The sequence below is a fragment of the Zalophus californianus genome, chromosome 2 (assembly GCF_009762305.2).
Source record: "Zalophus californianus isolate mZalCal1 chromosome 2, mZalCal1.pri.v2, whole genome shotgun sequence".
Lineage (NCBI taxonomy): Eukaryota > Metazoa > Chordata > Mammalia > Carnivora > Otariidae > Zalophus > Zalophus californianus.
Window position 1 is genome coordinate 69224876 of NC_045596.1, and position 26618 is coordinate 69251493.

At 37.1% G+C, this 26618-nt stretch overlaps 1 protein-coding gene and 2 long non-coding RNA genes across 5 annotated transcripts in view; 2 read left to right on the top strand and 1 right to left on the bottom strand.

Annotated features, from left to right (window-relative positions):
* The window catches only part of LOC113925142, a 34258-nt gene extending 32351 nt beyond the window's left edge, over window positions 1-1907 (bottom strand). Inside the window, exon 1 of the long non-coding RNA XR_003520926.2 lies at window positions 1801-1907. This is a non-coding gene — a long non-coding RNA (uncharacterized LOC113925142). The remainder of the gene's footprint in view (window positions 1-1800) is intronic.
* ARHGAP24 (Rho GTPase activating protein 24) overlaps window positions 1-26618 on the top strand; it is a 490733-nt gene that overhangs the window by 189137 nt on the left and 274978 nt on the right. The gene's annotated exons all lie outside the window — the stretch shown is intronic.
* Window positions 2154-5491, top strand: LOC113925143. 2 transcript variants are annotated; one of them, XR_004819924.1, is made up of 2 exons: window positions 2154-2282; window positions 5368-5491. It is a non-coding gene; the product is annotated as an uncharacterized LOC113925143 (long non-coding RNA). The 2 variants fall into 2 exon arrangements; XR_003520927.2 differs by lacking the exon at window positions 2154-2282 and adding an exon at window positions 2287-2388.

Consider the following 26618-nt stretch of genomic DNA (forward strand, 5'->3'; position numbering starts at 1 on the left):
CCACATCTTTCCAACACTTGTTATTATTTTTTCTTTTTTTAAATAATGACCATCCTGACAGGTATGAGGTGATAGGAGGTGATAGCTCATTGTGGCTAAAATTTCTACTTCTCTGATGATTAGTGATAAAACATACTGCATTTTAACTTTTTAAAAATTTTGTTTATATCCAGAGAATAAATCCTATATGGTATAATATCTAAAAATCTCTGCTCTTTGAGTCACTTATTCTGTGACATGAGAAATGGGCTTGTGCTTGAAACTGAACGGCCTTTCAGCCTGCCTCCTGTGCTGTAGAAGACTGAGAAATACAGGTCTCATTTCATTTTGTGCTTCTTACTGGTGTCTGGTCCCAAGGAATGCTATATATTTTAGTTTTTGCTACAATTGCAGCTGAATTCTAGGTGCTGCTTTATGTTTCTATAATCTATCACTGCATAGTAAACTATTCTCAAAGTTAGAGGCTTAAAGTAACAACCATTTTACTCTCATGATTTCGTGGGTCAGAGATTTGGGCAGAGTTTGAACAATTCTTTTGCTGCAATTGGCAGCAAGTGAGGTCACTTGGCATTCATTGTTGGATGAGCTGGTCTACTGGGTTTGGGACAGCTTCGCTCACCTTGGTTCAGACAGCTGGCCTCAGTCATGGCTGTTGATTATAGCACCTCTGTGTGAACTCTCTAGCAGAGCTGTCTCAGGATAGCTGTAGATTTTCTTTTTTAAATTTTTTTAAAAAGTTTTTAAGAAGATTTTATTTACTTATTTGACAGAGAGAACGAGAGAGCACAAGCAGGGGGAACAGTAGAGGGAGAGGGAGAAGCAGGCTCCCGCTGAGCCGGGAGCCCGATGCGAGAGGATCATGACCACAGCTGAAGGCAGACGCTTAACCCACTGAGCCATCCCGGCGCCCCAGTGTAGATTTTCACAGAGGATCAAGGTCCCAGAAAGTGTCCCAATACGTTGTCCTATACACAGACATTGACACAGATTCAAAGCAGTTATAGAGCTCACCTATATTTAAGGGAAAGGCCAAGCACCTCATGTCTTAATGGGAAAAATGTCAAAGAATTTGTACCCACGGTTAATACACCACATATGGTATAATGGATTATATATACTGATTATATTATATTATATATATATATTATATATACTGATTCATTATTATGAATCAGTAAGGAATAAAGGAAATAGAAAAAATATCTATTAGAGAAAAATACACTATAGGAGTGAAATCACATGGTATTTGTCTTCGATTGACTTACTTGGCTTAAGAAACAAAACAAAGGAGAGAGCGAGGTGAGAAGCGCAGTGCACCTGCCGGCCTGAGGCCGGGGAGCTTGGAGGGCCCCGGGACAGGTCGCGGGCTCTGACCCGCAGAGACCCAGCGCCCTCGCCCGCAGCCGTCCACCGGCCGGGCGCAGACCATGAGGCAGCCGCGAGGCTCTCCCCACCCCCACTCCCACCCCCACCCCCAGCCCCACCCCCACCCCCGACTTGGCGCCAATGGTGGCGGCCTCTGGGAGCCCAGACCTCGCCGGCTGCCCACTCCCTGACCCAACTCTGCGGGCCCTGCGCGCAGTCCCCGCCCAGCCAGCGGGCACGCGGCGCCTTTGGACGTCGGGTGTGGTGGGGCGAGAAGAATGGCGGCCACTCGAATGCCGCGGACGGCCGTTGGGGCCTCCGAGGGCCTGAGAAGGCGGGTCTGCGTGGACGCAAGCTCAACCACCCTTGAGCCTTGGAGCCCCACAGATCTGGGCCCTGGGATGACCTATCCGTCCCCATTGGACGAAACCTCACCTTCTACAGAGAACAGTGGACAGAGGCCCTAACGGGCCCGGAAGCTGAGCGAAGCCCCTGTCGACGACGGGTGGAGCGGTTAGCGGGCCACAGGCGCTTGGTCTTCGTTCTACCAGACGTTGACGTTGGAAGATCGAAATGGGAGAATTACGTACCGCATTTGGCCAATAGGAAGACCACCCTTCGGGAAGATTTACTGGCCGTTTTTAGAAGGCCTGTGCATATAATCTGAAAAAGCTGCTCTCAACTTTCCCCCCAACCTTTTAAAAGAAAACTTTTGCCACATCTAGGTCTCGTAGATGTAAAGAGGTTGCCGACATATGATAGAGTTAGAAAAATCGCACGTCTTGTAAATGCCTATTTGTTTTTTTTAAAAAATCATAGAAAAGTAATGTCTTCTGGAAATGACTTTGGAAATGGAATTGTTAGACCACGTCTAGAAGCGACATCAGGATCGACACACGTCCACGTTTGTTCAGTGGGTAAGAGGACATGAAGTAGACGACCTTCAGGAGGAAGAAAAGAAGGTTCTGTGCCAGACTGGTCATATTTAGAAGACATTTTCATATTATAACCACTGTTTTGTGTGTGCGTTTTATTCCTCAGCTACTGTATATATAGTTGACAATGCTAAGAACTTTTTTGAAATATCTAGTCTTTCTAGATGTTCTGAAGTGCCTGACACATGTTAAAAATAGAGGTAGTAAAAAGACATTCTTGTAAATAGCTTTTAACATTCATATGAAATGCTGTTTAATTTGGGGGGAATGGCCAAACCACCTCTTTGAATAGTACACATTGTGTTTGTGCACTGGTTCAAAGGAGGAGGGCAGAGAAGGAAGTGCAGAGAGCTCTGCCAGTGTGTTTATAGTGAGGGAAGATCAACCATTGTCCTTTATGTTCCTGCACTTGGTTTTACTTAGCTGTGTATGTATATAGTGTATATACTGGACAAATGAGTCCTTATTTAAAACATCTAGTCTGTCTAGATGTTTAGAAGTGCCCAATGTATGTTAAATGTAGAGGTAGTAAAATATCACTTTGTAAATATCTTTTTCCTAAAAATTCGTAGGAAGTAACTGTCTTGGGGATGGAATTGTTAAACTACCTCTGAGCAGTATACTGTCTTGTATCTTTGTTCAGTGGTTCGGAGGAGTGGGAAGGGAAAGAATTGCAAAAGGTAATAGGCTAGTGTGTTCCTGTTTGCACGTTTTCAGACAAAACCATTTTTTGTATGTTCTGTGCATTTTGTTTTGCTGTGTATATAGTGTATATAATGGGCAAATGAGTCCTACTAATTTTGCAACATCTAGTCTCTAGATGTTAAAGAGTTTGCCAGTGTATGACAAAGCAGTAAAATTAGCACATTCTGTACATATTGTGTTGAAATTCAAAGGAAAGCTTTTCTTCTATAAATGACTTTTGGTTATGAATTTGTTTAAGCACCTTTGAGCATTACACATGCCTATACTTGTCTACTGGATTGGTGGTGGAGAGAAGGAAGTGAGGGAATAGTTTAGGCCAAAATGGTGGTCATATTTAGAAGATACCTCAGATTATACCCATTGTTAGGTATGTGCAATTTTATTTAGTAGTGCTGTTGTGTACATAGTGGACAAGTACTTATATGAAATAATCTAGTCTTTCTAGATATTTAGAAATGCTTGATGTATTTTAAAGTAGAAGTAGAGTCACGCTTCTTGTAAGTAGCTTTTAAAAACTGATGGGAAATATTATCTTTGGAAATGGAATTGCTAAACCACCTCTCTGAACAATATACTTGTTCAGTGGTTTGAGGGAGGGGGGAGGGAAGAAATTGCAAAAGATGCTTTGCTAGTGTATGCTAGGAAATTTCAGCTTATCCATTGCCCTGTATGTTATGTGCATTTCACTTGACTGTATATATTGTACATATACTGGACAAATAGGTCCTAATTTTACAATATCTAGTCTCTAGATATTGAAGAGGTTCCCAGTGTATGACAAAAGTAGAGTTAGTAAACTAACACATTTTGTACACTTTGTGTTAAAATTCATCGAAAGGCTGTCTTCTGAAAAGGACCTTTAGAGATGACATTGTAGTCATATCTAAGTAACACGTGCCTGTCTGCACTCATCCGCTGGGTTGGTGGTAGAGAGGAGTTGTGAGAAATGAAGGTTTCTAGACTAGAATGTTCCCATGCAGAAGACACTTTCAGATATAACCCATTGTTACATGTGTGTAGTTTATTCAACACTACTATGTATATAGTGGACAAACTTAAGTCCTTATTTGAAACATCTAGCCTTTCTAGATGTTTAGAAGTGCACAACGTGTGTTAAAATTAGAGGTAGTAAAAGAACACATTTTGTAGATAATCCTTTTGTTAAAACTCATATGAAATATCGTCTTTTGAAAATGGAATGATCAAAGTGATCAAACCACCTCTCCCAGCGGTACACATTACATGATATTTGTGCTGGTTCAGGGAGGAAGGAGAAGAAAGCGCAAAGGGCTTTATACCAGTATGTTTATAGTTAGGCAGGATTAACCATTGTCCTGTATGTCTGCATTTTGTTTTACTTAGCTGTGTATATAGTGTATATAAAGGACAAATGAGTCCTAGTTTACGACATCTAGTCTTTCTAGATGTTAAAGAGGTTGCCAGTGTATGACAAAAACAGAGTAGTAAACTAATGCATTTGTGTTTAAATTCATAGGAAAGACTATTCTGAAAACAACTAGAGGAAGTCAAATTGTTAAAATCCCCTCTAAGCACTACAGATGCTTATACTTTCCACTAGATTGATAAGAGATGAGAAGAGGAAGGGTTCTAGGCCAGAATGTCCTTTCCATGCTATTATATATGTAGTGGGCAAATTTTAAATAACTCCTTACTTGAAACATCTAGTCTTCTTGATGTTTGAAAGTGAACAACACGTTAGAAGTAGAGAATTAGAGTAACAACACCCTTTAAGTATTGTTAATTTACAGGAATGTCTGTATTTGGGGAATGGAATTGTTAAACTTGATGTCTTGGAGAGTATGCTGAGTGTTCACTGGGTTCACTGGGGGACAGGGACAGGGCCAGGGAAGGAAGTGAGGAGAGAAGGGTTCTGTGCCGGTGAGTCTTTAAAGTTCTGTATGTGCATTTTAGTTAATAATGCTGTGTGTCAAAGGATAAACAAGTCCTAATGCCCAAAGTATATTAAAAGTAGAGGTAGTAAAGTAATCCCTTTATGAATGCCCTTTTGTTAGTTTTTAGGAAGGACTGTTCTGGGAGTGTCTGTTAATCCAGCTCTTAGAGCTAGATGTAGTCCTATACTTAGTCATTAAAATGGTGGAGGGAGCAAAGGAGGGGTGAAGGGAAGGGCTTTTTGCTAGTGTCTCCACATCTAGAAGACTGTTCTAGGTTATAACCATAGGTTTGTTTGGGCGTTTTTATTAAGTACCTGTGTTTGTTGTGGACAAGTTTCATTATTTTGTAACATCTAAGCTTTTTGGATGTCCTGAGGTGACAATGTATGATAAAATGTACAGCTAATGAATTAACCAATTTATAAGTTTCTTTTTGTTATCATTGATAGGAAAGAAGCATCTTGGACGTGGAATTGTTAAGCTGTCTCTGAGAAACGTCAGGACTTTACTAGGTTGGCAGCAGAGGGGCAGAAGGAAGTTTTTTTAATTTTTAAAAAAATTTTTAAAAACCTAAAAAAAAAAAAGAAACAAAACAAAGGAGCAAAGGAACAAAGAGAGAGAAAGGCAAATCAAGAAACAGCCTCTTAACTATAGAGAACAGACTGATGGTTACCAGAGGGGAGGGGTGGGAGGGGTTAAATAGGTGGGCACTTGGGACAAGCACCAGGTATTGTACAGGGGTGTTGGGTCGCTGTGTTGTACACCTGAAACAAATACTACAATGCGTGTTAACTAACTGGAATTTAAATAAAGACTTAAGAAAAATACACTCTCAGATTATAGTCTAAAAATGTATTAAATTCAGAGTATGAAGTAAATATGATCTATTATCAAATCTCTTTTAGGTAACAAACATGCATAAACATAGGAACTTGTATTTTTCCAGAGCAAGTCATGACAAAGAGTGGTTTATCAGGAAAATTGAGCCCCTGATGACTGCTTGTATTGATGTGACTTTTTTTTTTTTAAAGATTTTATTTATTTATTTGAGAGAGAGAGCAAGCATGAGCGGGGCGGTAGGGTGGGAAGCAGAAGCAGACTCCCCGCTGAGCAGGGAGCTCCACATGGGGCTCAATCCCAGGACCTGAGATCATGAAGGCAGTTGCTTAACCAACTGAGCTACCCAGGGGCCCCTACTGATTTGACTCTTAATGGAAGCTCCCAGATTAACTTCTAGAGAGGTCTAGTATTGGAAAAGTTTACTCAGAATATCTCGCAACAGTATTTATAGGCAATAGAGCCATGTGTATGAGAGAGATGCTCTCTCCTATTTCTCTTTATGAAGAATGCCTTGCATACATTAAACAAGTCCCAAAGCCTGGCTGGTTATTGAAAAGGAAAGCCTAAATTGTGAAGTCCAAATGCACTTGTGAAACTGGAACACACCTCTATTCCCTAGTATCCTAAACTGTAAGGCTTCCCTGGTGTGGGGAGTACTTTAAAGGAAGAAGATAAGATTTTCACTAAAATTATTGTATTATATCAGTCAATTAGTCTTCTCTGCATCAGACATTTGACCAACAGATACGGGCACTGCAAATATTTTCAGAGAGATTTCCACTAGAAAGTAGGCAAAAGAAGCCTGTCCTGATGCAGAAATCTTTCCATTAACCTTTTTGAATCTTTATCAGGTGTTGCCCTTTGTCAATGTAAAGACAGGATTGGGGAAAAGGATCATATATTCATCAGCTTCTAGAACAATTTCCCAATCTCCAATTAGATAGATGGATGATAGATAGATGGATGGATAGACAGATAAATTGATAATTTCAATTAAGATTTTTGTTTAGGGAGAAATTAGTAGGAAGAAGTTTTGAAATTTCCCGGAAGGTACTTAGTTTGGGAAACAGATTAGATTGGTGCAGTAATTGATTTACTCATCTGTTTATTTATACATAACTTTGGCTTTTCTTTAAGTCCTGGGAAACTGTAGGATTGCTCAAATAGGAGAGATTCACCGTAATGTTAATGCAGGAGGGACTTGGACATCAACCAGGCGGCGTAGGAAGACAGGGGATTCAGAGTGAGGCTAACAGTGGCACGCACATAGAGAACCTCACCGAGTCTATTGTCAACCAGATGTAAGCTCCAGCAGAACAGGACCTTCATCTGCCTTTCTCACCATGGTATGCCAGGTGCTAGAGCAGTACAATTGTTTTTTGAATGGAAATTTTTGTATTATTATTGAAAATGATAGAACTACTGGTATTAACTTTTGTAATCTGTAAAGGACTAGAAAAATGTTTGTACTGTTTATATACATGGTGAAAAAGTTTTCTTGGCCTTTAAGAAACTCTGTCACTGACTGTCTCTCACCATGTGTGCATGTGTGTGTGTGTATGTGTGTTGTACATAACAAATACATAAACACATAAATACAGTTACATATACAGAACTTTACATTTTTCAGGTTAGCTTTAGCCTTCAGGCTACAGAGAAAATGTTAGACAAGTGTATATAAATATTAGAGAGCTGTCTTTCCTAATTATATAGATGGATCTTCATGTCAATATTATAATGCAGTTATGATCCTTGCCTTAAATAAATCTCCTCAAGTAATGAATTAGCCCCATGTATCATACACTGAGTGGTCCAGTTTTATACAGGGTATTAAAAGTAAATAACTAAATGCAAATGCAACATTTAGCTCAGGGAAACAACAATGAATGTGAAGGTAAAAAAGACATGCCTAATACTCTACTGTGTATTTTAAGCCCAAATTACAGGTTTCTCTTTGGGATTTTAGTAGAAGAATTCAACCCCCAGACATCATCTGCACTGTGAGTTCTGAATATCATATATGTAGTTTTTAGCTTATTCTGAACTTTCCATTGTGAAAAGTGAAGTGAAAGAAATTTTATTTCCTACCTTTATCCATCACTATATAAAAAAAAATTCAAGATGCTGATACAAGACTGTGCTAGTCTGCTGCCACTCTCAGAAGACCACAGTTCATATTCTCTTAGACCATGGGACATGCAACAAAAAAGATAAGGTTTATCTTCACCTGAGATGTGTGTCCATAACACGGGCAAGGGGAAGGTTTAACTACTTTCTGGTTCGTTTATCCCCTTGAAAGAGGTTTAACACTGAATCTTATTACCATAGCATAAACAGAATGCCCAGTTGTACCATAGATGGAAAAAAAATCTCGTCTAAGATATCTCTTTATAAACTGTTAACCTTCTATTTTGGGCTAAAACCCCATTGTCATAACAAGTGTGGCTATTAGTGAAGGATTTGTGCTCTATTTGATTGTCATCGATCCTGAAATATTGAAATTAATATGTTAAAATTCTGAAGCTGAGTAAATCACACCTAAGTCATTTGATGGGCGATAACAGCAGGAAGTCAAATAAATTAGAGATTGATGTTTTCAAATTAACTACTGTTAGTTAATATTCATTAGAGTAAATCCATTTAATTTCCTCTTAATCAGTGTTATCTGAAGGGGAGCAAATTAATTGGTGTAATACATTATGCAGTGTCTGCTAGTCCCTACCTCCCGTCCCCAAAGTATATGGTACTCAAAAGCAAATACAGTTCCATAGAGAAAATACACTGATCAAGTATAACTTGAATTTATTTTCCTGAAGGAAATATATTGACAAAGTTACAAATAATTTAAGGCAACCAAAGGAATGGTCAGTTTCCTCTTCATCTATGTTTAGCCATACACAGATGAAAGACAATATAATATTTTGGAGATGGACTAGTGTTTCCAGATGTTAGGGTGATGGGAAATTTTCAGAATATATGAGTTAGGTTGTGAGTGATAGATCTCATTTAGGGACCAACAGCTTTTTATTTTTATTGAACTGAGTCCTAAAATGCCTCATATTTAAATTCCTAAAAGGGTATACATATTGAATGTATTCATTTCATCCTGCTTCATCAGCTTTTATTAGAGTGTGACATTCAGATTGGTAACCTAAGTAATAGGAAGGAAATTTATTTTACACATCATTTTACCATTAGAATAAGGAAGAGGCCGCTGTATATCCAAGAAATATCAACCTTATTTATATATTTGTTTGTTTATTTATTTATTTAGTAGAGGAGGGGGAGCAGAGGGAGGGAGAGAGAATCTTTTTTTTTTATTATGTTAATCACCATACATCACATCATTAGTTTTTGATGTAGCGTTCCATGATTCATTGTTTGCGTATAACACCCAGTACTCCATGTAGAACGTGCCCTCTTTAATACCCATTACCAGGCTAACCCATCCCGCCACCCCTCTCCCCTCTAGAAGCCTCAGTTTGTTTTTCAGAGTCCATAGTCTGAGAGAGAGAATCTTAAGCAGGCTTCATATTCAGCCCAGAGCCCTACGCGAGACTTGATCTCACAACCCTGAGCTCATGACCGGAGCCAAAATCAAGAGTCAGATGCTTAACCAACTGAGTCAGCCAGGTGCCCCAAAATATCAATCTTATTTAGAATGTGATAAGCAGAATGTTTTACTGAATCATCTTAGATTCACAGTTTGTTTCCTTCCTGTTGCTAACATATTTCCGTTTCCACCTTTAATGCCTGTAAGGCTCTGTGTTAGTTTAAGTTGGCTATCCTTGTATACATTTTTGCATTTTGTATTAAATAGCAATTTTGTTTGTTGGAAAGAGTCCACTGATATCATATGTGCAAATTCTTTCAACTTAACTCACAACTGGATTGTGCTAATTGTGAATAAAAGCACCCAGCAAATCATCCTCATGGCTAAGGCAGAGGCTGCTCTTTCAGCTGGGTGAAAGCAGGGGTTTCCAGAGTCCCTGCTTAACTTATATGAAAGGGCACCATGCAGCAATGATGAGACAAACAGAACATTTATCAGGTTATTGTGAACCCCCCTTCTTGCCGATGGAAAAAGAAGCTGTGAAACGGATGGGTATTGACAGAAGAGTTTTCCTGGTAGGATGTAGTTGCAGGGCAGTTTGGATATAGTTGAGAATGATAATATCAATGTATAATGAATATGCTATAATGGAAAGCATAAGAAAAGTCCCCTTTGAGTTGTAGATGATCATTGGAAGAAAAATCATGACCGACTACTGAGGAAATGATCTTATAGTTTTCTGTTGTTTTCCAACTCAGTTATTTAACTGGCATGCATTTTATGCTATTAACAAACATTTAATTATTATTACATATAGAGAGAACTACTTTGTCCTTACCACTGGGCTACACTCTAAAGAGATTATGAAGAATCATGTAATTCTGTTTCTGTACTCAAGAAGCTTAATGATCTAGGTGTGTGCAGAAAAAAAGACATGCATGAAACCAGTGAACATTACTTAGAATAACACAACACACTGCTACACTGCTATGGCAATAAGTTCAGTCATATGGTAAATAGCAAATAGGATAATATAACTATGTGAATATATTTTAGAAGAGAGGATAGCAAATGAGATAAAATGGAAATGAGCAGGGCTTGGTTTCTGAGAAAAGGAATGGTGAAGAAGGTAGAGCTTGAGCTTTAAAATTGGTCAAGTGTTGAAAACAAAAGGTGACAGGAAGGGCATTGCAGGTTGACTGAAGAGCAGGGCTGAAGCACAGAAGGTCAACATGGAAATGCTCTGTGTGGGGGTGGCCAGGGTGGGGGCAAGCAGAAAAAGGAAGGGAGCATTGACCAGATGTCATAGTAAATGTTGGTAAGTAATTAAAATTGAAGCTGGGAGACCCCAATTTGGAAAAAGCTATGAAAGTTGGTAGAAATGCTGAGTCTTTTAAAAAAATTATGTTTTAATCTTAATATATTTTCTTAGTCAAACATGCACTATTATTTATTAAGCAAGAGGTGTGTGCTTGAGGGAATTGTGAGTGAGGAACAGAAAAGTGGGAAGGGAAGCTCTCCAGCAGTATCTACATTCTTGTGCATTCACTAAAACTTGGTTATGGTTCTGCCCATTGTGACAATGTATAAGAAAACTCAATTATTTCAGCTTTACAGATATGTCAACATCTTTATCAGTCTGGAACTTGGATTCTTACGAGAGAATCTTCATATTTAATCATTTGATGAACTAATGGACACATAGAGGGTTATTAGGGTTTCTGTCTCTATGACTTCCTGAGGAGGAAATAAGGCAGCCAGGAAACCATGCATATGAATTTTGGTGGAACACAAATAATCGGTCCATAACAAGTGGATTTTTTTTGGTTGCCTCTCCCCATTTCCCACCCCAACCATTCTTTGCTTTCTCCCTTTCTAACTTGTCCTTCGGTTGGCATGGGAAAGGGTTTGAATGAGAGACGAGGGCAAGATACACCACTTCGATCTGGGTACTTCCTCTTTAATCCTCTTTCTAGATACACAGAAGGGAATCAAACTAACAAGTTTTTATTTTAAATTTCACTTTTCCAAAAGGCATATCCAGACCACTCTGTTTAATCCTGTTACCTGACACCTCCCCCCACCTCCCAGTAACTCCTGATCTCACTCTATTTTTTAGATTTTCTTCATAGTTATTACCATCTTCTAAGATACTACATAATATGCTTATTTTATGTATTGTTTATTGTCTGTCTCCTGTAATTAAATATAAGATTCACTAGGACAAGGATCTTTATTTTGTTCACTGATATATCCAAGGTACCTAGGATGGTGTCTGGCCTATTGTAGGCACTCAATATATATTACTGAACGAATAAATGCACAACTACTAAGTTAGCTAGATGAAAAGGATATATTTATCTATCAACCATTAATAATTTTAACAAAGGACTAATTGTGTAAACTGAATCATGATTTCAAAACTCAGATCTAGCAATGATTTCTACTTTCTTAGGAGTGTCAAGTAGAAGTATAAACTGAATTATGATTTCAAAACTCAGATCTAGCAATGATTTCTACTTTCTTTCTTCTTTTTTTTTTAAAGATTTATTTATTTGTCAGAGAGAGAGCGAGAGAGCACAAGAAGGGGGAGCAGCAGGCTCCTTTGCCTAGCAAGGAGCCCGATACAGGACTCGATCCCAGGGCCCCGGGATCATGACCTGAGTCAAAGGCAGGCGTTTAACTGACTGAGGCACCCAGGCATCCCAATGATTTCTACTTTCTTAAGAGATCATTCAGTAGAAATAATAAGTGGATGTATTTTGAAGAGAGAGCCAACAGGAGTTGCTCGTACACTGAGTGTGGGTGTGAAAGAGGGAAATCAAGGATAACTTCAAGAATTTGGGCTGAACAAACTAAAGGATAGAATTGACATCAACTGAGATAGGAAGGATTACAGGGAGAACAGGTTTGTTGATGGTGTGGATGGTGGTTGGAGGTAAGATGAGGAGCTCAGCTCTGGTCATGTTGAGTTTAAGATGTCCGTCAGACATCTGGGTGAAGACAAAATACTTGAATATGTGAATATCAAGTTAAGGATGAAAGGATAAAAGCTCAGACTTTTATCCTTAAGATTTATGCAAATTTATATTGATTTCATCTAAAACTCACTCCTATTATTGTCAGTTTGATTTGAAGTGAACTATGCATGTATGTTTAAGATATCACTAAAGAAAACAATGGAAAATCAGTCTGATTGATTTTGAGAAGTACCCTAGGTGAACATTTCCATTTTAGGGTTTCTCTTCCAGCAGACAAAAGAAAAATAAAATATTTCTTTCTGATTATTTCAAACTATTTTTGGATTATCCCAAATTATTTTTTACGCACATTTTATTTGCAGTATTTATTCCTTGAGAATTTTTCACACCCTTCTCCTGGAAATTAAGTAGATCTTAAAAAGGAGGACATATTTCATTGTAAGGCATAAAGTGAATACCTTTTAGGTATTTTATTAAGTTTGTCTCTATGATTACAGGAGTTTTAAAGTTTTATAGAAAGAGGAGCTAAGACAATAACCACTTCTATTAATTCTGCCTCCATCAGGTACTTCTATTTCTTCTTTTAGATGGCCACACTAAACTTGAAAACCCTTTATCTTCATGACCACAGTATCTATTTGTTGTATGCATTGCCTAATAGCCACTAGGTATGTTTTTGTTGTTTTTGTTGTTTGTATCTTTCAAAAAAGTTGTACCTTATGCATGACTGCATCCTGTGTAAAATAAATAACATCAATAAATCAAGAATTGGGAACGTCTGTCATAAAAGGAAAAGTCTGTTCTTGTATTTCATATCTTATCTGATCTGATTTTGGTTGATTGCAGTTTTCTCTTTTTAAGATTAAGAATTTCTTGGGTGGTCCTGACAGATGTTCAGGAAACTTGTAAACTCTCACATTAGCCCAAACTGTAGAGTTAGGGACATTGAGATCCATCTAGAGACATGAACACACATGTGTGGTACTGTATGTATTTGTATAATAAAATGAGGGCTCCAGCTGACTAAAAACATGTGGTAAGTGGATTTAATAAAATTCTTTTTTGAAAGATGATCATTCAAACCATCTGCAGTGTGGTCAGATCACACGTCCTTCATGTCTTGTCTGAGAGGACAAAATAACGAGAGATTTGGATCCAGTTCCTCAGTCTAAAGAAGGCTCTTCAAAAGTCCATCACCCATGGTATATATTTCTTCTGCTGAAAGGTTATATCATTTGTACTCCACTCTAGTCGGCCTTTGAATATGTGTGTCTCTTTTTCTTTTTCTCTGGTTATAACATATATGTGTATGAAATATGCACACCCATATGGAATAAAGCTTCTCTCTTTATGACTATTATGTAAGTATATTGATAAGATGAGGGGAGAGGAGGAGGAATTTAAAAAGGGAAGTATACTCTCATGTTTTGGTGAAAAGGCACAATGAAAGAGAGAAATGAAACTAGTCTTTGTTTAAAAAATCTGCTTTTTTTTAAAGATTTTATTTATTCATTTATTTGAGAGAGAGAGAGAGAGCACATGAGGTGGGGGAGGGTCAGAGGGAGAAGCAGACTCCCTGCTGAGCAGGGAGCCCGATGCGGGACTCGATCCCGGGACTCCAGGATCATGACCTGAGCCGAAGGCAACTGAGCCACCCAGGCGCCCAAAAATCTGCTCTTTTTTTTTTTGGCTAAGAGAAACAGATGTACCTTTTATTTACACAGATTCAGTTTTCTTAAAATTAGAATAATGCATACATTCAAATGTTTATTTCAGGTTATTTCCTAGCACCATAATAAATACATGTCAACCTTCTAATAATAATTTATTATATTCATTTTAATGATATATATTTCTTAAATGGATTTTTAACTGAAATACTTCCATTTCCATTAGCATATTAGTGTTTTTATAGATTTTAAATTATTATAGGAAAAGATATATATATTTTTTATTTTATTATGTTAATCACCATACATTACATCATTAGTTTTTGATGTAGTGTTCCATGATTCATTGTTTGCGTATAACACCCAGTGTTCCATGCAGTATGTGCCCTCTTTAATACCCATCACCATGCTAACCCATCCCCCCACCCCCCCAGAACCCTCAGCTTAAAAAGGTATATTTTTAAGATACAATGAAAATAATTATAATGTTCCTTTCGGTTTGATCATTTTTTTCTTACACGAATCATCAATGAGTTATTGAGTATAATGCAAAAAGCAAAAAGATGTGTTTATATTTTGTTTTGTTTTGTTTGCCTTAAGGGTTTGTGAATTTTGATATACTATAATTGAGATTGTTTTCAGAATACATGACTAGATTGTTAAGATTAAATTCATGTTTAATTTACAGCATCATTTGTACTCAGCTTTGAACATGGAACCTCAGATGTCGTTACTGTGAAAATGTAGATGAGGCTTACTGTGATATGACTGGTTTTTGTATGTGTGTATTGAAGTTCTAGTATCTTCAGTGGCACACCCACCCAGCTTCGTTAAGCTGGGTAATTAAGCTGTGAGTAAGCATAAGCAAAATTTTAACTTCTTATAAGGGATCCCTGGAGGCCATTCTTTGGGTCTGGAAAATACAAGATATGTTCAGAACAGTGAGGGAAAAGGACTTTTTTGGCTGAGTAAGGTTGGTTGTAGTTGGACAGAAGTGTACATCAAAGGTGCCAGTGAGACCATCACAGAAATGGTCACGTGCAGGAAAAGACAGGAAAGGTCACGTGCGGGAAAGGACAGGAAAGAGAAACCTGTATATTGATGGGATGAAGGAGAAAAATGAGTAAAAACAAACTAAAGGTCCAACTGAGATTATTCATGAGACAGTTGGGTCATTGTTGGTGAAAGTGAGGTGGGAAGGAGATTTTATCTTTAATTTATGTTAAAAACAGATCCTATCAATTCAGTGAAAATAGAATAATTACAATGAAAGTTGCCAGGTCACCAAGAGCCAGAATTCTATAAGAGATTCATTCATATTTTCTTAATTCATCTATTCAATAATTTACTCAGTCCACAAATATTTTGAGTACCTGCTATCTGAAAGATCCTACTGTTTTCTCTTCAGGGAGTGTGATAGATATTGTGGAGAAGCTTACAAAAATGCATTACGCACCTAACTCCTGCCTTGGAGCATATTACTCAGATGAGAAAAAGTACAACAGGAATTGGGCATTCCTGTTTGGAGAAATTTGCAAAATTATATCATGGTGCAAGGGTACATCATTCTGACTGGAGTGATGTGTAGAGAGGATACTTCAAGACCAGGTGTTTGGGTGAGTGGGGTGAGATTGCAGATGGGCCAGAACACGGGGGTGTGGATGAAGCACTGTTTTGGGGTTGACTGAGTTGGCAGCAGTGGGAAATCCTCCAGCCCCCCACAGCATCAGTGACACTGCATTTATTAAATGTCAGGTTTACTGAGGTATAATTTACATATAGTTACATAATTGCCACCACAGTCAAGGTATAGAATAGTTACATAACCCCACAAAAAATTCCCGTGTCCTTTCTCAGTCTTTTCTTTTCTCACCCTCAGCATCTGGTTAACAACTGATAATGTTTTTCTCCCTGTAGCTTCTTCATTTCCAAATATGGTAGAAATGCAATCTACAGCATGTGGCCTTTGAGCCTGGCTTCTTTCATTAAACATAATGCATTTGAAATTCACCCATGCTGTTCTGTGTTTTTTGTAGCTCCTTCCTTTCCATTGCTGAGTAGTACTCAATTGTAGGGAGGCATCGTCCCTTGTTTATCCATTCTGCTGCTGAGGGATATTTGGGTTATATCCAGTTTGGGGGTAATTAAGAGTAGATCCACTATATACATTTGCATACTCATTTCTACAACTCGTGCGGTAATACATCTTCTTTCCACCTTTGCAGCCTTCAGCTTTGAGTCAATAAAAACCACATCTTCAAGTTCAGGTTTTAAAAAATGCATATAAGAATGTGCTAAATTGTTAATATCAACCACTTATTTATAAGTTAACATTTTTTGGTGGCTGTGAGAAGAAAACTTTTATAAGATACCTATGGAATGGAGACCATTAGAAAAATAAGAGAAAATAAGGCGTGATAGGGGAGTTTGGGCAATAATTAAAAGTAACTTTTGCCAAATGGACCATCACACACTCACTGGGAACAACAACAATGTAATCAGAACACCGGTTAGCAGAATTTTAGAGCTTTTTTTTTTGTTGAATTACGTTGCCCAGCTATAGATGCATATAGTGCAGCATTTCTAAAAATTAGTGGGGTTTTTTTTGTGTACCTACCGTGTGCAGGCACTATGATAGTCTGTCAATGGTTCTATGAGTCAATTGCTAGAATGATCTCTGTCTTAGAGATGGAGAGTCTGAGGTATGGAGCAGTTAAGAAAGTTGCCCAAGACTGTACTAACAAGGAAGCAAAGCTTATATGTAAACAAAGTTGGTCTGACTCCAGAACTCATGCTCTTAACTTCTACTCAGTGGCATTTCTTGTGAGGTACTGAGTTTGGGGCACCATGCTTTAACGGTTAGAGTGACAAACAAGCTTGGATTCAGAGCAGACCATCTGGATGATGAGGTGTTGGGACCTTATGCTTCTGAACAGATGATCAAAATATGAACAGGAAGGAGAGACTTCAAGTGGGCATGGTAACTCTCTTCAGAGATGCTGAGAGCCAGAGAGCATTGTCAGGCAGTGGTTTTGAAGGAGGGTGGGAATGGGGCAGGAATTCCCAAGACAGATTTCAGCTGGGTATGAAGTGGCACTTGGAAAGGACACCAGAGGCTACCATTATGGAATGAACTTCTTTTAAAGGTAGTAAGTGCCTTTTCAGTGGAATGTTCAACAAGATGAATGAAGACAGAATCAAGGTATTTTGTAGAAGAATGGACTGGATAACTTTAAAATACTTCCCAGCTCTAGGAGTGTGTGATATGTAGATGTAAAATCAGCTGAGGGGGCAGATTACCTCTCAAAATTCCATTAGAAAAAGTCTTTTCTAATAATAATTTAAAAAAAAAGAAAAAAGAAAAAGTCTTTCTTTGTTCGACTCCAAATCTGTTAAATACCATATCTGTTGAGCAGGGTATATTTTAAAGATAATTTAGTAAAATATATTTTGCTTGATTATTAAGTAGAAATGGCTGAATATACTGTGAAAATTTCTTGTTAAAAAATGCTAACATGAACTTCATCTTGCTTACTAAAATTTACCTGTTACAATGAAGAACTTTAATATAGAGTCCACTTTTAATTCAGTATTGTTCCATGACTAACAATCATTAATTTATTTTAAAAATTTAGTGAAAACAGATTTCTACTAGACATGAAACATATTTCACTGAAATATGGGCTCTTCAAAAAGATGTATTTTTGAGATATATTATATGAGTACCTCCTTTTGTTTATATTTTTTAAATTCAGATTTATTTCCTAATACCACTGCTATACATCTTTGCTAGGAAATTTTTTTTTTTTTACCAGTACTTGTGGGTAAAGAAAATGAAAAAAATATAGTTGATTTTTGTGCTTTTGTATTATTTGCACCAGAGAAATTGGGAGCTCTTTCTTGTGCTTTCTGAATTAGTATTTTACTTTGACCATCTAAGAGATAACTGTTAGCCATTTACCTTTTATTTTTACTAAGTCTAGGAAAAGATTTCCAATACGATTTTTAATTAATACTTAGATAGTTATAATCATAGAATACAACTAGACTTTAAATTTAGATTTTAGGTTTCCTCAGAAAAAAACTGGATGAACAACAGTGATTGCCCTACAAGATTTTACTTTTCATTAAAAATAGAAATAGTTAAAAATAGTTTCTACCCTTTGGACAAATATGCAGCACACAAGCTATATTTTCTTGGAAAAAAAAAAGAAAAGAAAACCTAATTGACATTAGAGTGTTGGACCGTTTATTGTCCCATCCAAAAATAAGGTCACCAATGTCTCTGGTACAAAAAATGAAGGTTGATTATCTCAATCTGGAATGAAAATGCGACTAGCCTGCCTGTTGCACCGAGTTCTGAATGTGCAAAGAGCATCTGATTCATGTCATGTTACTTAATTTTATATTTCTTTTTTAGATGGAAAGGAAGTAACAGGCTTTTTCCCCCCCAGTCTCCATCAGCTTGTTGTTAATAGGTGGCATAATGGTCTGAGTGAGCTGAGGAAATTGTTTAGAATTCTGTTTAGTTCTAGGTCAGAGGCTTGCTGGTTTTCATTTCCTAATTTGCCAAAGAAAATCTCTCTGCAAGATGAACTTGAAAACCGATGTATGTATCAAACAGTATCTTGCTCAAACCTCATTTATTCTTCAACATATGTTATTTTGAGTCATATTGTGTGTGTGATTACTTTTCAATGTACATTGTTCTCTTAGGTTATAAATATAAATAATAATAATAGATAACATTTACTGAGTGTTAAAACTCTATCCTGTACCAAATGAATTACCAAAGTAGACAGATAAAAACAATCCTAATTATGGCAACTATTTACCCCTAACCATGTGTAAGGTATTATGCTAAACACTGCACATGTCTTATCTTGTTTAAAACTCTAAACAACATTCTAGGCTCTTTTTTTTAGTTCCATTTTACTAATGAGGAAACAGAGATAAAAATATTTATAATAGTTTTCTCAAAGTCATATATCTAGGATGTAGAAGTTAGAGTTTAAAACCAGCTCATTTAAAAAAGTAATAAAAAATTAAAAAATAAAACCAGCTCATCAGAATCTCAAGCCTGTGCTCTTACTTCACTGTCTTTCTCTACGTAAAATAATCCTAATGAATGCATATTTTCCTCCCCTTCCCGACCCTTACATCATGGTGCCTTTATGTTGGAAAAGAGGCTAAAGCTTGGGAGGTCAGAGGGCACCCACTACTGGAATCCTCTTTCTAACAACCTCACCAAGTGAGGTCTCAGGTCATGTTTGAATTCTTCTGATAACAGGGAGCTCAATTCAGCTAAAAAACCCAATTTTATCCTTCAGAATCTATAATCATTAGACAATGTGGGTTATCTTGGGAGAATAAAAGGAAAAATATTGTCTTTTTTATAATGTTTAACAGTTTACAAATTCCACCTACTTTATTTGATTTTAATCTCCAATTCATCCTCTGTGTTAGTCCAAGTATGTACTATGTTATAATTATCCCTATTTTAGAAGTGATGAAACTCACCAAAAAAACTAGGCGGCTTCACTCAACTTTTGTCTGTACCTTTTATATGCCTAGTACCTTCTTAACTACTGGGGATACAAAAGTAAAGAAAAGATAGCTCTGCTCTTGAGGGCTTTAGAGACTATAGCATACTGGGGGCTCAGATTCTTTCAGTGACACTACTCTGCTTTCTTAGTAATGAATTGTCATTATTAGAAAAATTCAAGTAGTACCCATTCTGATAGTAGGGTTTCCTGAGGGTTTCAAAGCTTTCATAAGATGGCAGTGTTCTGCAAACATCTGTAGAAAGATTATTCCTGGAGAATGATTCACACACACACACACACACACACACACACACACATCTATATATACATGCATACACACCTGTGTGTGCATGCACACAACTCACAGTTATGTCTAGAATTAAGCACTTATCATTTGCAGCTTTGCAGTTTAAGGACACCTTTTTACAACCGTACAAATGGGAGGAGACAGAGGAGAAGGTCACACAGCATGTTTTAGAGCCAAGTTTGGAAGTACATCAATTTTGCCCATTTACTACGGGTCAGAACTCAGTTGCATCATCTCACCGAGATACGAGAGTGACTGGGAAATGAAACTTCGCAGTATGCTCAGGAAGGAAATGCAATGGCTGTGTAAATATAGTACCAGCTACACTTCATTTAAAGAATTAATTATTAATAGTATAACAGGTTACAGGAGGAAAAACATCTGATTATTTCTATAGATACAAAAGAAGAAGTTTAATAAAATTTAACTTCTATTCATGATATTGAAAAACAAAACAAAGCAATTCTTGGCAAACTAAGCGATAAAGAGTATCTTATTAAAAACCTCTAGCAGGCGTGCCTGGGAGGCTCAGTCGGTTGGTTAAGTGTCTGCCTTTGGCTCAGGTCATGATCCCACAGTCCTGGGAATGAGCCCCGCATCCGGTTACCTGTTCAGCAGGGAGCCTGCTTCTCCCTCTCTCTGCCTGTAGCTCCCCCTGCTTGTGCTCTCTGTCAAATAAATAAATAAAGTCTTTTTTTTAAAGAAACAAAAAACCTGTAGCAGTCATTACAGTTAATAATGGCACATTGAAAACATTCTTCTTAATACTTGGACTTAGTTAAGAATATATGTGATCATTACTTCAATTCACCATTTTATTTGTGGGTCCTGGTCAGCAAACATTAAGATAAAAGAAAGAAACTGTTGAAGGACTGGAGAAGAAGACACACAACTGCCATTATCTACAGACAATATATGTGCCTAGAAAACCCTCAGATATGTTGCAGATAAGAGTTTAACAAGATTAATGTATATAAAATCAATATACATTTTCATATCCTAGCAGTAAACAGTTCAAAAGCATATTTTTACATGCTATTTTAAAAAGCATCAAAATATACAAAGTATATATATATATATATATATACACACACACATATATATGTGTATATATATACATACACTGCATATATAATATATAATAGCATAAATACAATTAGAAATTTGTATATATATGAAAATATACACATAATTATTTGTGGAAAGACATTTAAAAACCTATATTAATGGAGAGATGGAACATGTTTATGGATTGGAAGTCTTAATCCTGTAAAGATTCCATTAATATTATAAATGTTTCATATTGTAAGAAGGGAATTGATCTATGGATTCAATGCAGTGCCAGTAAATATCCTAACAGGATATTTTGGAGGGAGGTGTTGATAAGGAGGTTCTAACTTTATATGGAAGTACAAAGGGCCAAGAATAGATAGGCCATTTCTGATGAAGGAGAATGAAACAAGACTTACCTTATCGAATATGGTAATAATTAATATAGTATATAACTCATGTAATATATTATTCATGTAAGGACAAATTGACCAATAGAACAAAATAACACAGATCCTCACATATGTGAAAAGTATTTAATAACAGAGCTGGCAGAGATAGGAAGATCAGTTGGGAAAGAATAGATTTCTCAGTAAATGGTTCTGGGATTCTTGTTCCCATTTCTACTAAATCATTGCCAGCAGCAAGTAAATACTCTCTATTATATCCTCCCCTAAAACAAAATAGGACAAAACACAAACACCTTGGTACCTGCATTCATCCTGTTACTAATCATTTGCCAGATCCCTGTCACATGAAAATTTTAGGGGAAGTTATCTGTAATAACTGTGTACACCTGCCTGTCACAGATTCTTTCTTCAGCCCACTGGAGTAAAACTTGCTTTTCTACCAGTCCGTTGAGATTGCCCAGTATCTTCTTTTGGACCAGGTCTGTCTGTCAGTGTTCTAGTTGTGCTCTCATTTGATTGTTCCACAACATTTAATGCAGATGACCATTCTTGTAATGCTTTCTTTTCTTTTCTTTTTTAAGATTTTATTTATTTATTTGACAGAGAGAGACACAGCAAGAGAGGGAAAACAAGCAGGGGGAGTGGGAGAGGGAGAAGCAGGCTTCTTACCGAGCAGGGAGCCCGATGTGGGGCTCGATCCCAGGACCCTGGGACCATGACCTGAGCCGAAGGCAGACGCTTAACGACTGAGCCATCCAGGCGCCCCTCTTGTAATGCTTTCTTACTGGGATTTTCATCATCCTGTACCTGCCCCTTCTTCTTCCCTGACCCCTCCTCTGTCTTCCATCTGGCTCCCTCTCCACTGTAGGCCCCCTAGATCTAGGCGTGCTCTGAAGATCTTCCCTTGGCCTCCTACCTTAACTAGGCTATACATTCTCCCTGGATTACCTGAATGAATTTTGTGATTTCAAATGCAATTTATAGTCAGAGGACTCTCAAAAGTAAATCTTCAGCTTGAATCTGTCTCTGGAACTTGAGACTCATATATCTAACTTCCTACTGTCATTTTCTTGTATGTCTAATGGGCACTTTATACTTACTGTATACCAAACTCCTGATTTTCCCCCAAATCCTGTTTCTTCCCTACCCTATCTCCCCCATTATAATATATGAGATCACCCAGCATTCTAATGCTGACACAATTCTAGGTTTGTTTCCTCTTCTTTCCTTGAGCTCCACACCCAACACATTACCAAATCCTGTTTACCGTCAAAACATAATCCAAATAACAACACCTTACTTTTTCTCAGTGGCTACCAATCTTCTTTATCCTGAACTAGCCTAGCCTCCTGCTGCTTCTCTTGTATCTCTACAATATATTTTCTATTCAATAGTCAAAGTGTTCTTTTAAAAAGGCAGATCAGTGAAACATGTGATGGGGGTTAAGTATACTTATCATGATGAGCATTGGGTGATGTATGGAAGTGTTGAATCACTATATTGTACAGCTGAAACTATTATAACACTGTATGTGAACTATATTGAATTAAAATAAAATAAATAAAAATCAGGTGATACTGTGCTCAAAACCTTTCAATGGCTTCTCATTGCCTTTAGAATAAAAATACAAACACTTAACCTTAGCTTATAAAGCAGGGTTTGAGTACCCCTGCCTTCCTCTCAGACATCGACATTTTCCCCTTCATCCTCACATGGGTGGACTTTTCTTAGCATTTAGATCACAGCTAAAATGTCCCCTGCTCAGAGAGGACTTCTTTGAACAGTCTTTCCAAAGTAGCCATCCAGGCACTTTCAAACATACCACCCTATTTTAATTACAACCCAGCATTTTACATTATCTAATTATTCCCTTATGTTTTAAATTTTATTTATAAATGGACAGATATATGTATGTATTCTTTTCTTAAAATATAAGCTTGGTGAGAACAGGAGTGTTACCTATTTTCTATGCTGCTGTAGCTTCACTCAAAACATTTTCTGACTCAGGGAAGGAATGCAACAAAAATTCATGTTGCATGATTATAGCATTGTCATGATATCTGGCCTTGTGTTTTGTTACAGTGCCTTCTTAAGTGTAGGAAATCGATGCATGTTAAAATAGCAACCAGAACAACAGCAACAACCCAAAACCCACTTAATGTATTTTAGAAGTGGGAATATTGTTGTATTAATTTTAACTGTTGTAAATTAGATTTTGATTGGATTATCACATTAATTTTGTCTGGTTGATCTGACAAGGGCAGGGTGAAAATGTATATTTAGAATTGAAATACTTTGCTTCCTTTTTTTTATTTTTTTATCTTTTTTTTATTATGTTAAGTTAATTACCATACATTACATCATTAGTTTTTGATGTAGTGTTCCATGATTCATTGTTTGCGTATAACACCCAGCGCTCCATTCAGTACGTGCCCTCTTTAATACCCATCACCAGGCTAACCCGTCCCCCCACCCCCTCCCCTCTAGAACCCTCAGTTTGTTATTCAGAGTCCATAGTCTCTCATGGTTTGTCTCCCCCTCCGATTCCCCCCACCTTCATTTTTCCCTTCCTACTACCTTCTTCTCCTTCTTTTTTTAACATATAATGTATTATTTGCTTCTTAGTCATAGCAGCCAATTCAATGTTTTTAAGGCAGGGAAAGAAGTCAATGACACTTGAGTAGCTTGGGGCAGGAGCCAGGAACAAACATAATGTGTGCTATCATGGGAGAGCAACTATAAAATCAATGGAACTTCTGAGATTAAAAATACTAGACTATTAAAAAAAAATACTAGACTATTGAATCCAAAACTTTAGTCACTGATATTTTCCTCTGAGATTATTTTGCTAAGCAAGAAGAGTAGCTATTTGCCAAGGAAAGCCAAATTTAAATTTAGAATAAAATATTCCTACACACACACATACACACACATTATCAAAGAAACTTAAATATGAAACAAAATTCCCCCCCAAACGGTTTTTAAATGGGCCTAGGCTCATACTCACTGCAGTTTCTCAGTTCCAAGTCACCTTAGTATATCCAGAATAACACAGAGCCCACTAGCTGTATCTTTAACACTGTGAGTGAATTAATTCAAAACAGCTCTTTACATAAAAGGGTTATCTTTTCATGTTAAAAAAGTAATATTTTTGCAATGTAGAAATTCTGGAGAAAAAAGTAAAAGGGATATTTAAAAAATTCAACAGTGTAGAGAGAAGTATTAATAGTTTATGATTAGGGGCGCCTGGGTGGCTCAGTTGGTTAAGCGACTGCCTTCGGCTCAGGTCATGATCCTGGAGTCCCGGGATCGAGTCCCACATCGGGCTTCCTGCTCAGCAGGGAGTCTGCTTCTCCCTCTGACCCTCTTCCCTCTCGTGCTCTCTATCTCTCATTCTCTCTCTCTCTGAAATAAATAAATAAAATCTTAAAAAAAAAAGTTTATGATTATATTTTTGTTTTAATATTATTTACATTTTATTTTTGCATATTATTTTCATTTTAAATTTAATTTATGAATAGGTAAAACATTCATATGACTTCAAAATCAAAACAGTCCTAAATGCGTACATTGAAAAATCCTAAATATGTATATATTATTATTTTCTGTATATGCATTTAGCTATATATGTACATATATATGTGTGTATCTATATATAGCTCTCTAGAGAGCTAATATACAAATTCTCTGATAGATATAAATTATTTTATTTTTATGACTGCATAATACTCCATTAGGCAGATATATCATAGTTTATTAAATCAATTTTTCATTAATGAACACCTGAGTTGTTTCCAGTTCTGCTATTTGTAATGCAAATAACCTTGCATATATGTCGTTTCTTAGCTTTCTGAGTGTGATAAATATCACCAAAGTACCTTCTATAAGAATTTTAGTATTTTTCCTTCCTACCACCTCCTACATGAGAGTGCTTTCTTTCTTTTTTCTTTCTTTTTTTCTTTCTTTCTTTCTTTCTTTTTAAGATTTTATTTATTATGAGAGTGAGTTTTAGAGAAAGCAGGAACAGGGGGAGAGGCAGAGGCAGAGGGAGAGGGAGAAGCAGACTCCTGGCTGAGCAGGGAGCCCGAGCAGGGCTTGATTCCAGGACCCTGAGATCATAACCTGAGCCAAAGGTAGATGCTTAACCAACGGAGCCACCCAGGCGCCCCAAGAGTGCTGCCTTCTTTACCAATAGAAAATGTTGTCAAACTTTTGTAATTTTGCGAAAGCATATTATCTTTACACAAGTAAACCTGCACTGCATATGCAACTTCAGCACCATACTTTAAGCATCATTTTTGAACATAATTGACTATAGTTCAAAGTAGAGGAAAGCCAAGAAAAGTAGGTGTACCGTAAATCAAAGGAGATTTTTTTTTTTAAAGTTCAGTGTCAAAAGCAAGTATGATTAAGTCCTAGGTTGCCTTCTTCCTGCTAAACACATTTTTCTTCCAAATAAACTTCCCAATTTTAATTTAAATATATGGTAAGTTATTTAACTATAAAACAATTATACTTGGTTGTTTAAAAAATAGCAAATTCTTTATATTTAGCATCTCAATTTATTTTGGGACTATAGGTTTACCTTTTATACAGTTTCTTGCGAGGTTGAATCACGTTTTTTTTCCACTTTATTTTTATTTATTTTTTTAAAGATTTTATTTATCTATTTGAGAGAGAGAGAACACCCACAAGCAGGGCTGGTGGGGGCGCAAAAGGGGAGAGAGAAGCAGGGTCCCTGCTGGAGCCCTTCTTGGGGCTCAATCCCAGGACCCCAGGATCATGACCTGAGGTGAGGGCAGACAATTAACCGAGTAAGCCACCCAGGCGCCCTCCACTTTATTTTTAAATACACAAAGTGTTTATTAGTTATTTAAGATAAAAGACTATTTTAATTATCATCAGTTTTCTGGTCCATTGAAAATGGCTTATTGGACCCTTGTTTTTGGGGTTCCAGGGTTTCCCATAATAGATATTATAGAGCTATGTTTTTGCTCTTTGTATTTCTATTTCATAATGAGACATAAGCTCCAAAAGAATATTCTTTTTCTCCTACTGCCATAGACCTCACTTGAAACCTTTGGCATTTACCACCTTCTGAAAAGCTGACAGTTCTTTTTCTGGTTGAGAAATAATAAACGTTTTAAAATGGTATATATTGTCGGACATAAAATACAAAGTCAAGGTCCCAGTAATTAATTGAGAGGGGTTAGCAATTAAATTCAGTCCTCTCCAGGGCCCCTGGGTGGCTCAGATGGTTGGGCGGCTGCCTCCTGCTCAGGTCATGATCCTGGAGTCCCTGGATCGGGCAGCATCGGGCTCCCTGCTGGGCGGGGAGTTGGC